The following is an 18,808-nucleotide window of genomic DNA, read 5'->3' as shown; positions in this document are numbered from 1 at the left end:
CCCAATAAAGTGAACATTTCAATACCAATGTGTTTATTAACTACCAAAAACAATCTCTCATAAAAATTGACAGATATCACTCAGGCAAGATTATTTACAAAACACTCATTACATGAAAACATAAGCAAGTTTATAAATCATTAGCTAACGCTCTCCCATAAACATTGAGAAACGCCACTCAGGCAAAATATTTAAGAAACTCTCTCATTGCATAAAATCATTAATAAACTAATAAACCATTAGCAACGATCTCATACAAAATTTGACAGAAGCCACTGAGGCTAAATTTAACCATAACTTTAACAAAACAACTCTAGTTAAGACATGTTATTTAAGACCCTTTCAATTCCAATACTTTAACATTACATGTAAAATAACAGTGGACACACCACCTCAATTTTAATACGAATACTTAGAACATATTTATTAAAACGTAACTTTGGCAATCTAGCACATTACTAGATTAGAGAACCTTGCAGAGCGAACCCCGAAATTATTCGGATGCCCATTGGCTTGTAAGATGGGCTTTTAGGGCATAGAGAGTTACAACTCTGTACAATCATAAATGTGTAACAACAGAAGTAAGGCCCAAGCTTGTAAGGCCGAAGTTTAACCACGAACGGTGGAACCAACTGAGGGAAGTAATACTTAACTTCGAACCAAGACGTGACTCCGTTTGCAACCCCACATCGAGTAGGCCACCGAAATGTGAAACCAGCAAACGCTATCAAAGAGGAACATACAAGCTCAGGCCAAGTCCACCGGCCCGTAAGCCAAACTTGCATAATCTAAAGGGTTGCCCGCAACCTCAGCTCACTGAAACACAGATCACACCCGACAACAGGTGGCCAAAAAAACTTTTTTTAATTTTAACATTCAAGATTGACCAGTAAATTAACACTATGAAATCAAGGTTAAACAACAACTAATTTCACTCGCAAGTCCTTTCTTTAAGTGAAACAGTACCTGAGAAACAAACGCTAAGAGTGGGATATGAACTGGCTCACGAGAACCGACCCTCACTAGAACTTAATGACACACATATTGGCCACCTTAAGTGGGCCTGCAAAGCTCAACATGGTAACCTTTAGAAACAAAAACTCAGATTGCCTGCAGAGAACATATTGACATGGATTAACCGATATCGTAAGCAAATTAAACACCTGCCACGGTCCACAGGGAGGGACAGAGGAAAGAGCACCTCAACCCGACCGCAGAAATTACGGGTACCAGAGCCAAACAGAGGATAATGTGCGGCACTACGAGCGTAACTGGCGGGAGCGGGAACAGAACCAGCAAACTTCTGGGGGTTGTCGCGGTCCAGACAGGAATCAGCGGGTAGGAGAGGCGGTTGAGATTCGCCCACACAATCCCTCTCACAACACGCGTAACTGTGGCCCTCTGCAAAACTGACACCAGGGAGGCGCGAAAGAGGTTCGAAATGTCTTCGCTGCCAAACTCGGACAAAACCATATACACATGGTTGGTTACGAAGACCTACGAGAGGTATTAATGGAGGGAAAAGACGTTGTCACCCGTGATGATCTCCATCCGGTAATATCAGTAACGATAGCGGACGTAATGGTTAAAGGTATTGTGGACAGTGGTAGTAACATAACGGCCATTTCAGAACATGCTTTCTGGCGCTGTTCGGAGCAACGAAATTGGCCCACGCTTGCCATGACCAAGACGTGAATTAAGGGGGCAGTAGCTGCAAAAGGGACCGAGGTCAATCTTCAGGCCAGGATTGAGTTTGAGTGTCAAGGACACCAACTGGAGACTAATTTTATAGTGGTACCAAACCTGGCCATAGATCTTATTATTGGTATGAATTTTCTCAGGGAGTATCAGGCGGCACTCGACCTGAGAAGAGGCAAGGTCCGTTTGAACAAAAGAAAGGAGGTCTGTATCCAGTTCGATGAGAACGCGATACGAGCACAAATACCAGCAGAATGTCACAAACTTTGTTACACCCATGGCGACTGTACACTGTCTCATAATGCGGGAGACAATGATAGCGACAACCGCGGACGAAAAGAAGACGAAGTGATGCGGGAGATTGAGGAGACAGTTGATGCAAAGGTGGACTCCGATAGAACGTGAAGAATTCAGGACATGTTAATTGCAAACTCAGGTGTGTTATCATCGAAACCTGGGTCTATAAAGAACTTCTGCTACAAGTTCAAAGTAAAAGAGCACACAAAATTCTTTGTGCCGCTGTACCCTATACCGAATGTGTATCGCAAATGGATAAAAGCAGAGATTTCCCAAATGTTGGCAGAGGAGTTATTGAGCCCACGATGTTGACATACAATAGCCCGATCCGTGTTGCCGAGAAGAAAGACGGGACGATTCGCCTCGTTCTTGAGTCTCGGCAGATAAATATGACAATCGAGATGGAAACAGACAGACCAGAGAGGCTGGAAGAGCTGCTCCAGAATTTCCATTGTGTTACCGTGTCTTCGTCCTTTGATCTACGAAGTAGCTTTTGACGCATTCAACAACACCCTGAATGTCGGAAGTACACAGCGTTCCTCGCATTTGGTAGATGTTATCAATTCTGAAGACTGCCATTCGGTCTGAACATCTTCTCTGCTGCCTTCATTAGGGGAATGCACGACATCATGAGGGACTTCCTTAAGTAACGTGTCATCACATCCGTTGACGACCTACTGATAGCAGAGAAAACGTGGCGAGACCACAGTGTAGATCTCAAAGAAGTCCTTAAAACATTCAGTGATCATGGGGTCACAGTCAACTTTGAGAAATCGTATTTCTGGGCCACCAGTTTCAAATTCCTGGGACATGTCATTACGACAGAGGGGACATCGCCTAACCCAGACAAAATAGAAGCAATAGCAAAATTCCCACTTCCAACAACCAAACGACAACTGCACAGTTTTCTCAGTGTAATAAATTTCTGCCAGCGTTTCGTCCATACAAATACCTTGAGTAGCCCTCGTCTAACCGAACTCATCGGCAAGAAAACACCATGGGGATGGGACGAAGAAGCGGAAAAACAATTTCAGGCATTGAAGTTGGCTTTACTTCAGGCGCCGGTACTGTCACACTCGAACCTAGAAGAGAAGTTCTGCATAGGGAAGGACAGTGCGTATTCTGGGCTTGGAGTGAGGATTTTTAAAAGATATATGGAAGGAGGCAACCTCGTATGGAAAACTACAGCGCTTGTTAGCCGAGTGCACACCAAAAGCGAAAAGAACTACGGGGTGACGGAGTTAGAGGCGCTTGCCGTGGTATGGGGTTCCAGAAGTTTAGGTATTTCTTGTTTGGGCGTAGAACCAAGGTCTACACAGGCCACAAAGCTCTGCAATTCCTGCTCACAGCGTCTTATAAACGCCTCACCTGGTGGGATCTCCTGCTTCAGGAGTATGATTTCGAGATTATCCACATAAAAGGTAGCACCAATGTAATAACTGACGCTCTGTCTCTGTCACCCATTGGCTTTGAGGAAGCCAACGATAATGAGCTAGAGGAAGACCACTTTTGCATTTTTTACATGTGGAAAGTCGTATTCGAAGGCAATGTCACTACAAGTGTGCAACGTATCAGGGAAGAGCAGGACAAAGATTCAGGGCTCCTGAAACTTAAGGAGAGAGGCTATGATCCGGCAGTTCTACCTTCTTAAGAAGGAAATACTGTTTCACAGGGGAAGCACGGAGGATTCTCTGTGGCGCCTGTGCCTACCGAAGCACCTTATAGAGAAAGTAGTCTGGCACACTCATTATAGTTGCGTGCACATTGGAGCTCTGAAGTGTTACTTGAAGTTGCGGACCCTTGCGCTCTCCAACAGCATGGAGAGGAGAATCCGCCGCGTTCTGTCGGTATGCAAGTCTTACCAAAAGGCAAAACACACCACTACAAGCATGCAGGCACCCCTCTTCCCCATTAAACTTTAGAAACTTAAACATCTAGCGGCGACGGACCTCATGGGCCCTTTACCTCGCACCAAAAGAGAGCACTGTTACATCCTCGTGTTCGTGGAGCTTACCACGAAATTCGTGAAGCTGGCACGTCTTTTTTTTTAAGAGGGGGACAGCAAGGACAGTGTTGCGGGCTCTAACCAACGATTTCCTGCCGCAAGTGGGACACGCCCTTCGACCATAAATATAATAGACTGGCCCTGACGTCATTTTCGTGGCTCCAACATCTCTGGGCTAAAGTCACGTGAATGTTGGGAAAACATGGTTGTTTCGTGTTGCGCTTATGGCTGTACTCAGCGTTTTGTCGGGGGAAATGGCATTACTTTTCACGTGTAAGTGTTTCTATGATAGTGTAGATGCGTTTATTGAAATCTGCTGACGTGACTTTTATATGTTTTTTACACTTGAAATAGAGTATCACGTAAATTAAAGTGTTGAAAGTGATGCATGTAAAGTCAGACTCATATTACATTTTGGAAAGTATCTGTGATAATTCGGTTACAGAAGTAAATATAACTGTTTCTCGTTCCTACTCATAGGTTCCCTAAGGATGAAAATCGAAGGCAGCTTTGGATACAGGCCCTGAAACGGAAAAACTTTAAGCCATCTGCACATACACGCCTTTTTGTATATACAAGTGGAATTATAATAAGGTAAGAGCACCTATGGTCGACACATGAAGATAATTTTTTTCTACCTTCTAATACTATTAAATAAATGTAGACTCCAAAATTATTTTCTGAAACTTCAAAGTCTCACCTTTCATCTAAAATACAATTTTTTTTAAAACTGATAGTTTAAACTTTTGTAAAAATAGTAGGAACTGAACCTTTGAAGTGCGCCTAAAATTGATGCTCTAAAATGGACCTGCTCCTAAAGTCGACAATTTTGGCACCTATAGTTGACATAATTCCCATATCCCATTTTCTTTTATAAAGTGACTAGAGCTCAAAACGCGGCTAATCCAATGTTTAAAGTTTTGACACGAGCCCACTCTTAGTGTTTAAAAGAATTTTTACGACATTTTACTTTAATTGATAGTTTGTAGTAATTTCGCCCCGCTGCCCACCAGAGGGGCGTTCGATGTATTTGTTAGATTTTATAAATGATACTGTGGGCAAATCCAGGTCAAATGTAGTTCTGCCATAATTTTTCGCAAATCAAAAAGGAAGCGTTTGACAGTCAGTTGAGAAATGTGGGTAAAATACGATACAAACATAGGATGGCAGACCGCTGATTTGAAATCCCGCCACGTTTTGCCAACAGTCACGTGGTTTATGTTGGAGACACACCAGCCCTATAGCTTCTGCACAGCAAGGCCAGTCTACTAGTATCTATGGTCGAAGGACACGCCGAGATCCTCTCGAACAGCGGTCTACAGTTTCAATCGCAGGGGTGGAAAGAGGTGTTGAAGAAACACAAAACTGAACCTGTGTTTATCTCCTCCCACTATCCAAGTTCGAATCCCGCAAACGCGCGATAAAGGAACTGCGTAATCTCTGCAGGATACACTGCAATAAGCAACATACGACTTGGAATGTTTTCCTGCATGACTTTCAGGAGATACTTAGTGAGGTGCCTCACGGTGTGACAAAACTCGGACCCGTGACAGTTTTGAGGAATTGCCAGTCAAAGGACCTGATTAGAAACATTGTTGATTATCCTGCGAGGACGCGGGAGCAACACGAGAGAGTGGTGGAGGAAGCGCTCCGTACAGTTCTGGCAGCGACACGCATTAGGAGAATTCTGGCTGACGAGACTGCACGAGTGCAACAGTTCCACATCGGAGACAAAGTCTTCGCGAAATCTTTCCGGCTGTCTAATAAGGTGAATCGCTTACGAGAACGCCATGGGATTGAAATCACTGAAGACGAAAACGTCGATCGATCTTCACCACGTTTGTCACGTGAAGCACTTCGTAATGTGTCACACATCTGTTTAGTAGTAGAAATTTCAGGTATTTTTTATGTTTTGTAAATGTAATTGTGTAAACATTAGGTGTTATATAGGGTCTATTTTTGGTTATATGGGTTGAGTAAAAACAAGGTTCAAAAGGCATTTGTGTCTGACTACTGCATTTTATCTTTGTCATTTTTCGGCGTCACATCCATATTAAAGCTATGTTTTTTTCTTTTTTCTATTTTGCAACAGAATGTGTGCTGCACTGCAGTGATTGGTTGAGGAAGATCAGGTCTCCTTGCTAGGAAACATGATTGGCACGGTAACCACTGCTGGGCCATGATAGGTTTATTCAAGAACATTTGGGGGGACGGCTGTTTTTTAGAAGGTTTTGAGTAACGGGAGATGCGAAGACTTGTTTCTCGACAATCGCGGAGTACAGTCGCTAGAGCTCTTCCGTTTCTACAGAGAGAGCAGCTAGTTGTAAAGACGTCTGGACACCCGGGCGAAGCAGTTAACGGCAAGTTCAGAAGCTTATCAATCGTTTTCATGGCCATCTTCCTTATATCTGCCTTGTACTCGCAGTAGTCACTCCCAGTGTCCATTGCATGCTTAATAGTATTTTGACACAAGGGACCAATCAGTGGAACGATACAGCAGAGTGCGCTTGCCTAGATTGTCATCCTTCCACTCACAGTAGCCAGTCTCAACTACATGTAAATTCCAGTTAGGTTCCCCAAGTCTATTGCCGATCAACATGTATTCGTGTTAATAAAATGTTATATGGCTGAAGTTCCTGTTTATATGTTTGTTCTCTCTTGACATTGATATTAGTTGATAAATCTCATTGTGTTACCATAGGTCCCTGTTATTAATTTTTCAGTGACACCCATTCTCATTCTCTACAATGTGATTTATTTTGTTGTGGGTTTGAAGGAATTAAATCAATTTTATATCAGGCTAGTCAACTCATTAGGTCATCCACACGGGGGCCACTATTATGTCAGATTTCGTTGCACTATTGATAAATGTGGCACCTGTTGAGTGTGGTGGTTACGACTTTTTAGTCCTTTGGAAGCTGGAGAACTGCCGCCACCATAGGCTAGCTTGCACATGCTGACCCAAATTTCTTTTATTAATAAATGTCCCTTTTAAATTCATGCATTCAAAATTTAAATTTCACATAACTCCAAGTCCTGTATCTCAACACGGCCATGTGCTGATGAAGGAGACAAGACACCAGGCACCATAGCTCCTTGCTACTGAGGCATATACCATCACTGGCGAGAACAGCGTGTTTGTGAGAGCTCTTAGGAGAGAAACAGTTTGGGACAGAACCACGCTCTGTACCTGAAACTTGAATAACTGAACATGGACGATCAATTAAAGTGTCTATCTATTAAATGTGCCCGTTTTAACCATACAAGCAAAAAAACCATGAAGTGACCAAGCTTAAAAATTGCACAGTAAACTGAGCAAGCTCATGAACTTCTCATGTTACATAATGTTATAAATCTCTGGAAAGAGGCACAAGTAAGTAGTTTCACAATCATTATACTGTTTGAAAGCTCTTTTATTACTGATTATAAAATCCATTTAAAATTCATCAGCATGTGGCAACACGTTCAGAAACGTCATTCAATAAATGATCACAAAACACCAGACTTCACCTATGCAAGGACGGCACGTTTCACAAGGTTGACACACGCCACATAGAAGGTTTTAAGTTAGCTACACCCAGAATATGTACCACCAAACCTCAGTTAGCATTAATAATTTCTAAGATTAGTGATCACTGATTTCCTTATAGTAAAAGTACCACCCATATATAGCTTTCTTAAAACTGCTTTGTCCCAATTACTACCGTATAACATCACTTAAAGCAAGTTACACTAGTTCTTATAATTTACGACTAGTGGGAGTAACCCTTTATTTCTACTGGCACTAGCTGTAACTTATTTAGATCGTAATGTTTGGCGCAATATAGACACTTATCACTCGGCAGGCGCTAGCCCAGTTAACACAAATTAGCCTCTGCTTAAGGCGATAGCTTGCTGATAGGCAGGAAAGAAGGCCTAATTAAATATTGACTCACTAATCCATACTTAAGACACCAATTGGGAAAGGTGGTGAGCACTGTCGTCAGGTGCTAGAAGCACATACAACAACAGCACTCAAATGCGGCTTTCTACTCATGCAGTAATGGTTGAGCGCAGAAACCCCTTCTATGCCCTGAAGCTAGCTAAGGCAACCAAGCCTTCTTTTCCTCAGTCATTCACACAGAAACATACAGCCTCCTCAGTATACATTAATACAACAATATCACTAGGCATGCCAGCAGCTTATGCTCTCAAAACCATTCAATTGATACAAGATCAAACAACAAATAATACAGTTGACTGTGCCTCTGAAATCTTACTCGGATTCTACACTATCACAGCTCATGTCGTCAGAAAGTTCAACGAAGAGAGTTTCACACCAAGACAACTTAATCTTATATGGCATACCCAGAGTCAACCACCAACTTCCGCAACATGGATGAACCAACCACTGAAAATGCTGTCCTTTCAGTGACTGACTGACTTCATTCACAATCGTTTGACTGCCTAGCCGGATAGTGTACTGCTCTTACAGGTGAAGCCAATGCGTTTCTCACCACAATTCAACGACACCAAACTAAAAAATACGACTGACAGAACAGGGTATTAAAATGACAATCATAACTCGCGGATTGCACCATAGTTTTACACACACCGCAAACGAGTGCCTCCAAACTAGATCAATGCATTAATGTGGAAACACTCATGCAAGAGCAAATTTCAATTTAGCGTCCCTGTCATCAATTGCTCAGGAGCCCACACTACCAACATACAAAACTTTCCACCAAACATCACCATCAAACGTTTTGAGGCAAAAAACTAAGCACATCCACCTATCAAGAAGGTACCCTTGTGGTAGGCCATATCACTCTGGTGTAATCAACAACGTGATAGAAGGGCTGCCCCAAATACCTCTATATAAAATAACCTCACATATTAAGTGCACCAGGCAACAACAAGCATCACCTGAATACTGGCGGCCAGTGCTTCCAATAAGCCCCATGCTGTGCAACGCCACAAACCAAAGATGCTAAAACCATGGTGGCTCACCCAAACTCGTAATAACGAGCTATAAGTAACTACAGAACTTCAAGTGTAATAATGGAACATCCCCAACAGAGCAGACAAAATTCGGCAGCGAGTTATCAAAACTGCATTGGATGGTCACAACTTTTAGTAATGCAACACTCAGAACACTCTGCAGTGAATTATCAGAACTACTCAAAAATTGGTGAACAGCCAGAGTCGAAGCAACAGGTCGTGTGACACAGAAATCATAATCCGTAACGCACACACTAACACTGTATGTCTACACTGGCCCTAGGCCTGTCCACCAGTCACAACTTCCCCCTCTGCAAGATGCCCAAGCATTCCCTCCCATCTTTGGTATGCGGGCCATTGCCCATGGTCGCCAACACAGAGTGCCCTCCCCGCCGCCCCCCCAAATCTGCTCCCAGCACAGTGTGCTAAGAGTCGATGTGGTGGAAGTTCAAATTACTATGACAGACTAGCAACTGTCACTACAAGTAAAACGTAAAGAAAAGTATTGGGATGTTTTGCTGATATTACAGGGCTTTAGTCACTTTACAACTGACGATTATTAATGCTTTCGATTGAGATGTTTACAGGATGTTGAATTTATAGGAATGAATTGCTTAATGAAGGAATTCGGTCAAATGGCTTCCTGTGATACACAAATCCACCTGACTAAACTTATTAGTTCAAATCTTGTGATGTGCAGAAGAAGAAAGAAAAGTTCACATGAAGCTACATGTCATGGTTTTTCCTGTGTCTATAAGGTATGTATTAGTAGAGATGAACAAATACAGAATGTTCAGGTATGTTAGCCAGCATTATTGGCATTGCATGGCGTCACCAACAGACGTCTTATTACTCTTAAAAAGGCATTGGCTGCTACAGGATAAGTACATGAGGAGATCAGAGGAAAACATAGCACTAGATCAAACACACGTAAAGGAGAAACCGTATCTAAAGTGAATCAACGTATACAGTTGTAAATCACAACGTAGTATTCATGATAGCAGACGGTTATATTTATCAGAAGAGCTTAGTATTCGGAAGTTACACCAGATAAAATACTGCAAACACTGTGTCACACGAACAATATCGACTGATTGTTGTCACTAACTGCAACTTGATATTGGGGTGCCCTAGAACTGACACTTTTTCACTGTATGGCAAATTTATAGCTGACTGCTCTAAACTTCATTCATAGATAAACAACGAGAAAGATGCAACTCAGATACAAACTTTGAATAAGCAGAAGCAACATCTTACAACTTAAAATGTAAGAGAAAACTGGACAAGTTTTATGAGATTAAATGTTTCGAGTGGCTGAAATCCAGAAAATCTGTGATTAAGAAAGCAGCCTGTATTGATTGCCAGAAGAATCTTCCACTTCTTTATATTTCAATCAACGAAGCATACACTACTGGCCATTAAAATTGCTACGCCAAGAAGAAATGCAGATGAAAAAAGGGTATTCATTGGACAAATATATTATACTAGAACTGACATGTGATTACATTTTCACGCAATTTGGGTACATAGATCCCGAGAAATCAGTACCCATAACAACCACCTCTGGCCATAATAACGGCCTTGATACGCCTGGGCATTGAGTCAAACAGAGCTGTCCATGCAGCTTCAACACGATACCACAGTTCATCAAGAGTAGTGACTGGCGTATTGTGATGAGCCAGTTGCTCGGCAACCATTCACCAGACGTTTTCAGTTGGTGAGAAATCTGGAGAATGTGCTGGCCAGGGAAGCAGTCGAACATTTCCTGTATCCAGGAAGGACCGTACAGGACCTGCAACATGCGGTCGTGCATTATCCTGCTGAAATGTAGGGTTTTGCAGGGAACAAATGAAGGGTAGAGTCACGGGTGGTAGCACATCTGAAATGTAACGTCCACTGCTCAAAGTGCCGTCAATTCGAACAAGAGGTGACTGAGACGTGTAACCAATGGCATCCCATACCATCACGCCGGGTGATACGCCAGTATGGCGATGACGAATACACGCTTCCAATTGCGCTCACCGCGATGCCAACAAACACGGATGCGACCATCAAGATGCCGTAAACAGAACCTGGATTCATCCGAAAAAATGACGTCTTGCCATTCGTGCACCCAGGTTCGTCGTTGAGTTCAACATCGCAGGCACTCCTGTCTGTAATGCAGCGTCAAGGGTAACCGCAGCCATGATCTCCGAGCTGATAGTCCATGATGCTGCAAACGTCGTCGAACTGTTCGTGCAGATGGTTGTTGTCAAGGAAACGTCACAATCTGTTGACTCAGGGATCGAGACGTGTCTGCACGATCCGTTACAGCCATGCGGATAAGATGCCTGTCATCTCGACTGCTAGTGATACGAGGCCGTTGGGATCCAGCACGGCGTTCCGTATTATCCTCCTGAACCCTCCGATTCCATATTCTGCTAACAGTCATTGGATCTGGACCAACGCGAGCAGCAATGTCGCGATACAATAAACGGCAATCGCGATAAGCTACAATCCGACCTTTATCAAAGTCGGAAACGTGATGGTACGCATTCCTCCTACTTACACAAGGCACCACAACAACGTTTCACCAGGCAACGCCGGTCAACTGCTGTTTGTGTATGAGAAATCGGTTGGAAGTTTTCCTCATGTCAGCACGTTGCAGGTGTCACCACCGCCCCCAACCTTGTGTGGATGCTCTGAAAAGCTAATCATTTGCATATCAGAGCATTTCCTTCCTGTCGATTAAATTTCGCGTCTGTAGCACGTCATCTTCGTGGTGTAGCAATTTTAATGGCCAGTAGGGTATTATTGCAAGCAGCTGTCATTTTACTCATGCTGTATTCATTTGCTTTCTTCTGGAAAATTTGTATGTTCTACATATGACGAAACACCGAAACACCTTCCAATAAAGCACACGATGAATTATGTTCAGTATTGTGGCACTGCTGTTCACGAATTTTGTCGGCTCTATGTGTGGACTATGGCCACACTATTGCCACAAAATGGATGAATAGGAGCTACTGGAAGCTAGTGCAGCACTGCTGCTTTTATATCACACAAGTAATCAAATTAGAAAGAATAAGAGAAATCAGGCTTCGTGGATCCATTCTTTTTTAAATAAACGAAATGTTTCAGAAAATTTAACTTGTGAACTGATACTGGATACATACCTGTTCCAAAAGTCCTCTACATGATTCTTTGGTCGAAGGACTGAAAGATTTCATTAAGTGAAGTTTTAAATAAGAATAAAATTTTCATTTTGTGTTCATCAGGGCACATTGCTGTTTGCATGAAGGGTGACCAAACGTCCAGCTTACCTAGACCACATTGGAAGAAGAGAAGGCGCGATTTTTGGACATAGCAATGAGTTCTGAGGGAAAAAGGGGATGGTCAGAGGCACATAGTTAACTCATCTAAGTAAAAAATATTTATTAATTTATTATTCTATATTCTAAAAAGTAAGGTGCAATTAATTTGATATTTTATGTATGATATTTCATATCTTTCATGACTTTACACAAACGAAATTTCATGAAATTTTTTTACCAATTGTTTGATTGATGCTCACTTCTTGGGCCACAATGAATTTGCTCCAGACTGCATGTGTCCCCTGAGCTACAGTCAGGAATGGTATTGGGTTGAAGAATTAGGATTTTTTTGTATGCTTCAACAAGCATGGTTTTAAGCTCATCTGCAACAACTTGTCAACTGTCCTTTTTTTCAGACCACGATCTTAGTATACTTACATTAATTTCTATGTCCCTTAGCTCTGATAATAGATTAATTGCATTTCATTGTTCTGTCGTTTGTACACCTTCCCATTGCTATACACAACATACAACTAGAGCTCTTGTGGCTATACGTAGGTGCACAAACTTTTGAACAAAACTGAAACAGTAAGATTTTTCTCAGACTCGTGACTATGGCAATTTTGGTGACAGAAGTAGGAAGCAAAGGTGAGAGTGATAAAAAGAATTTACAGACATGGACAGAGATATAATCATGCTGCATTGCAAAATATTCTCCCTCCTTGGCGGACAACACTGGATAGCCCTTGGAAATATGTTGGCAACAGCCTGCAATATCAGCGAAGTTGTCCAGCCATACCACGAAACTGCCATCTACACTGATGAGCCAAAACATTGTGACCACTTGCTTAATAGCTTGCTTGTCCATCTTTGGAACGAAATACATCACTGATTCTGCATATCACGGATCTGACAGTTTGTTGACAGGCTGCTGGTAGTATGTGGCATTAAATGCCTGTGCACAGGTCATGTAATTTGCGTAAATAATGGGCCGTTGATTTGCATATGACGCCCAATAGCGACTCAAATGGGTTCAATAGGAATTATGTTAGGCGAATTTGGTCGCTGAGACATCAGCCTGAGTTCACTATAATGCTCCTCAAACCACTATTCTGGCTCCGAGACACAGACAATTATTCTGCTGACAGACGACATTGCCAACAGGGGAGACTTCAAGCATGAAGGGATTCAGGTGGTTTACAGCTGTCAGTGTGTCTTTGGTTGCTAATAATTCTACCACTAGCCTACATCCATGGCACACAGCATGTTTCGAGCCGCCGTTCACCTCAGTGATGGCGACAACCATCGATCTATTGTAGCAAAAATGTGATTCACACAAAGATCCGACACGTTTCCTTCTCTCAACGGTTTAATCCCGATTGTCCTGTGCCCCCTGCAATGGTAACTGATGATGTCTTTGGGTCAGTATGTGAACACTTAGATGAGGCCTGCTGCAGGGCTCCATGTTCAGCAATATGCGATGAAAGGTGTGCTCTGAAACACTTGTACTTGCACCAGCATTGTGCTCTTTCAGCAGAGATGTCATACATCACCATCTATCTACTTTACAGAGCAGGAAAGTCCCCCAACCCCACGTTCTGTGAAGAGTCATGGATGTCCAACCATTTAGCGCCTAGTGGTAGTTCCACTATCCTTCTGCCTCTTTTTATGGATGCTCACAACTGTAGCACTTGAATATCTGAGCAGCTTAGCCATGTTTGAGATATTCGTTCACATGCTCTGCATAACAGTAATGTGCCCTTTTTCAAAGTCGCTTATCTCAATAGATTTCCCCATTTTGAGCCCATATCTTCACTAAGATGATGAACCCCTACATGTCTGCTCCACTTACATACTTTCGCTACAGATTCACATACTTGCAGTGCTACCAGGAGACATTCGACATTGCGCTGGGCAGTGGCCATAATGCTTTGGCTTATCGTTGTATTGCAACCACATTACAGCAAGTTGATGGCAATGCTATTGCTGCATGATATTGCCATAAAATATGGCCCATCTAAATGCACCTTTACAAAACACTTGCCTGACACATGCAAAAATACTGTTTGAAGCATGGGAGAGCATCACAGAGATGCTGAAAGAACTGAACTGGCAAAGGCTTGAAAGAGGCAGATTATTCAATGAAAGCCTACTTAGTATCAAGAACCAACTTTAAGTGACAAATCTGTCACGTACTACTCCCATAGGGACCATGAAGAAAACGTTAGACTAATTATAGCCTGCACAGAGGTGTAATCATTCTTGTTGTCCTCCATGTGTGAATGAAACAGAGAAAAAACCCTAATGACTCGTACAAGGGGAAGTACCAACTGTCATGCAGCAGTGTTTTTCAGAGTATGGATGTAGACTGAAAATTTCTTTGTTGAGCAGATTTCGATCTTGTGCCCTTTTGGTTTCCAGGCATGTGCTTCACTGCTAAACCTCCATGCCTAACTCTGTATAAATAAAAAATATATCAAAATAGCTTTCTGTGAATAAGTACTTTTCCACAACAGAAGGTAATTTTCCACACTGAGCTATGGAACCATTTGATGAAGCAACCATCTTACCCCCTTGTAGGGAAGTTTTTTGGCAGTTTAGTGGGATTACCTTTCCACAGGGCAGATGTAGGTGAAATGCCAACCATATCAGCCTTTTTTACACACTGTTATGTATCAATATGATAATTAAATAATTTGTATGCTGCAAAAATATTTTATTTCAAAATTATTAGAAATAAACAGAGTTTGGGAACGTTATATAAGTATTCAAAACAATAAAATTATGTAAAGGAGTACAAATTACATAACAGAAGATTAAAGGCATATTTGAAAACGTCTATTTGGCCAGTAAACGACAAATTACAAAAAAATTAATGCTGAATGAGAATGAAATTTTCTTCTATGTGCCTTTTTTAATGCATTCACTGCATATCTTTGTCTAGCATTCTAAGCAAGTAGGTGTGCAGCATTTAATATGCTTGTCATTTGTTGCGTATTTTTTTTCTGGTAAAGGCAGTATTTGCATACTTTGCAGTTTTCCAGTCTGTTGCTTTTTCCGGTGAAAATGAAGCTTTAGAAGCTCAGTCAACATCTTGCTTGGCTCTGAAGTTCATCTTGTGCAAATTGTGAGGGAGGTTTGTTAGCTTCTGCCTCTTCTTCATGAATTTTGTAACCAACAAGACCCAAAATACTCAAAAAGTCACATCTTGGTGAAGGTTCATTTTTGAGTAGATTGTATATAACGTGTATAAATTTGCACCACTCAGACCCAAAATATGATAAAATGTTGCAAGAGGTCACCTTTTTGTCAATCTATTTGTTGAATATTTTAAACATTTCATATCGATTATGTCCACTCCTGATTTTCTCGCATTATAAGAGTAAATCATTTGCAGTTCGTAATTTCCCTATATCACTGAAGATTGGATTGTGCATAGAAGAAAGTAAAATAACACATCCAGACTTATTCAGTATGTAGGAAAAAATAGCGAATTCCTTTGTAAAACTGTGTAAAAGGGATCCAAGAGGATGACTTTCATTAGGAAGAAATTTCATTGGAATCTGAGGCTTATTGCTCCTCATCATTACTACTAATGTCAATCTATTTCATAGTATCTCCTTGGCTGCTTCTATTGAGCAGAACCAATTGTTCTATGTGACATTATAATTTGTTTTATACATGTGCACTTAACAAGGCAGACCATAGCCTGGGTAGAAAATTTCAACTTCCACTCAACAGGTGTAAGCATGGCACCATCACTTCCTTTCCCAGTAAACATGTACGCACTGTACAAATGTGAGTTATGAGTGCCTGTTACATATACTAATTTGACACCATATTTAGCCAGTTTTTTGGTATGTACATGATGTGTTTTTGCTTAACCTCTGAATGGGATAAGTGTTTCAACACACTGGTAAGCATCGAGAAAATAATTATTTTGACACTTTGCAATAAACTGTGGCTGCAGGGTTGGTTTCGTCTCATACTTTTAGATTATAGTAATCATCAAAACAGAGAGCTCTAGTGAGAATAAAGCACCTCAATTCAGTAATAATAGTTATAAATATACGTGATGAACATTAATAAAACAGACAAACTGCAGGGATGGATTTCTAACTGGAAATGGAGGAAAAAAAGGTGCTGTGAACATATGTCCAAATACACATTGTTGCCAGGGTGGATGGCACTGCTGAATGACAGTTCCTCTGACCACATGCCTTGAGTTACTTGTGTGTTGAAGGCTGTGTAATTGTTGCAGCATACTGTAAGCAGCAGAATGGTCCGATATTCATGTAGAGGACAAGCCAAGATGATATTAGTGTACAGGCAAGCAGATGGAAACAGTCGAACGGCGGCACAACTATAGCAAAAGATCTCTACACTCACAGACACCAACGACATCACGCAACATTTGAAGGCCTTTTTGGGCGTTTGTAGGACCATGGGGCCCTTTCAGACAGATGAAGGTTGCAGACTGTGCATGTACAAGATTTGGGGGTTCGGATTCTAAAGATATTGAGGAGGACCCTAGTACAAACTCCAGGCATTTGGCCTGCCTATATGGTGTAAGCCAAAGTACTGCTACATGACATCCGTTACTATCCCTATCATCTACAATGAATGCAAGTATTATCAGCATAGCATTTCCCTCTATGGGAAAGATTTTGTTGATGAGTTTTGCACCAGACCATCGTAGTTATGGGATTTCTGTCATCAGTCCTCTTTGTGGACAAAGCCATAACTGGCATCATCAGTCTGCATAATCATCTGTAGGCTACAGACAACCTTATGGGAATGGTTTAGGCGTCTCAGCAGCATCAGTGTTGGGCAGGGATTCTTGGCAACCAATTAATTGGGCTGGTTATTATTCCACAACTCCTTTGTTGAGGAACATATCTGGACTTCCTGGGGGATACTCTGACTGGGCTGCTTGAGAATGTGCCTTTTGGCAATACGACAGATTATGTGGTTTCTGCATGATGGAGCACCACCAATTTTGTCAAAGTCTCAACATCTTCATAGGTGTTAAGCAGAATGCGGATGCCCTGTAGCATGGTCTGCTAGATCACCAGATTTAAAAACCCTGAGGTGTCTGAGAAGTGTTGTGTATGCTGAACCAATTCCTGATGTGCAGACACTTCAACAGCATGTTCATGTTGCCTGTGATGCTATTCGGAGAGAGGGTGGAATGTGCAAAAGAGTGCAGGAATCCATGATGTGACATGTGAACGATGACTTGCACCTCATGGAGGCCACTCTGAACATCTGTTGTGATGTGGTTGCGTTGCAACTCTGTACTGTGTTCCGGAACGATTTGTTATCATTGTACACACACCATCTATTTTTGGACACATGGTCAGAGGACCTTTTTTCCACCATTTCCAATCAGGAATCCATACCTACGATTTGTTGGTTTTGTTAATATTCACTCTGTAGGTCTTCCTGTGGAGCTGGTACTGAATAAAGATCTCAGTGATTCTTGTGAGGACTTGAAGATAAAACATAATTAACATTAACCAAAAAGTGCGCATATTTTGTTGTGATTGGTATCTTTATAATGATGATCTGTCTTCATATCATTTTCTCTCTCATGGTGCCAAGATTTCTGTTTGTGTGTATTACAACTTCTTCGATCGTCTCTGCAGTGAAAAATAAGGGCTAAACATCTCGAGGTGTAGGACGATCTTCTAACGTGCACACTGGTCGTTCCAACATTGATACTCGACGTTTTATTATGTTCTCGTGGGTAGTTGTAGTACTGCAGCCTAGAGATCGAGAAGTCCGAGCAAAAAAATTTATTTATCCAAAGGATTTTCTTAGTGGGGAAGGGGTCTTCCTCTGCTCTGTATTGGAGCAATGTAGTCATAGTTTTGTATATCTACTTCTGAGTCAGTATCATGCTTTGATGACGATATGCCTATTTCATTATGGATGTATGACTCTTCAGAATCTATCTCGCCATTCAATTCTCCAGTTGCACAAGTTCCATTGTACTTCTCATCCAGTAAAAAACACATAAATGGAAATCTTTAGCCATCCTGAAAAAGAAGGGAAACGATAGAATAATGGTGGATTCTCACAAAAAAATTAGAATAAAACAATAAAGAGTCAGAAAATATCTTTATGGTTAATATCAAGTAATTTAAATAATACTAAATTAATACAATAAAACGTAAAATAACGTTTTAAACTTATAATTCGTCATCTTAACATGCACTTATTTACTATAAGACAAAAATAAAACTCCAGAAGAAATAAAAATACGTTAGTAAGAGTATCTGCCCCACAGGCCAATAAAGATTAGATTTGATTAGATTAGTACTTGTTCCATAGATCATGAATATGACGCTTCGTAATGATGTGGAATGTGTCAGGTTAATAAAAGGTGTCTATACAAGATATTACATTAGACAAAACATCACATGACACTCAATAATATTTTTTTGTGGAGGCTGGGAAATTACCCACTTACTATATCGAAAAATCTAATGAGTAGAAGGAGTTTCCATTAAGAAATTCTTTTAATTTCCTT

This window comes from Schistocerca cancellata, chromosome 1, assembly GCF_023864275.1.
Source record: "Schistocerca cancellata isolate TAMUIC-IGC-003103 chromosome 1, iqSchCanc2.1, whole genome shotgun sequence".
NCBI classification, from domain to species: Eukaryota; Metazoa; Arthropoda; class Insecta; order Orthoptera; family Acrididae; genus Schistocerca; species Schistocerca cancellata.
This window is presented reverse-complemented; position numbering follows the sequence as displayed.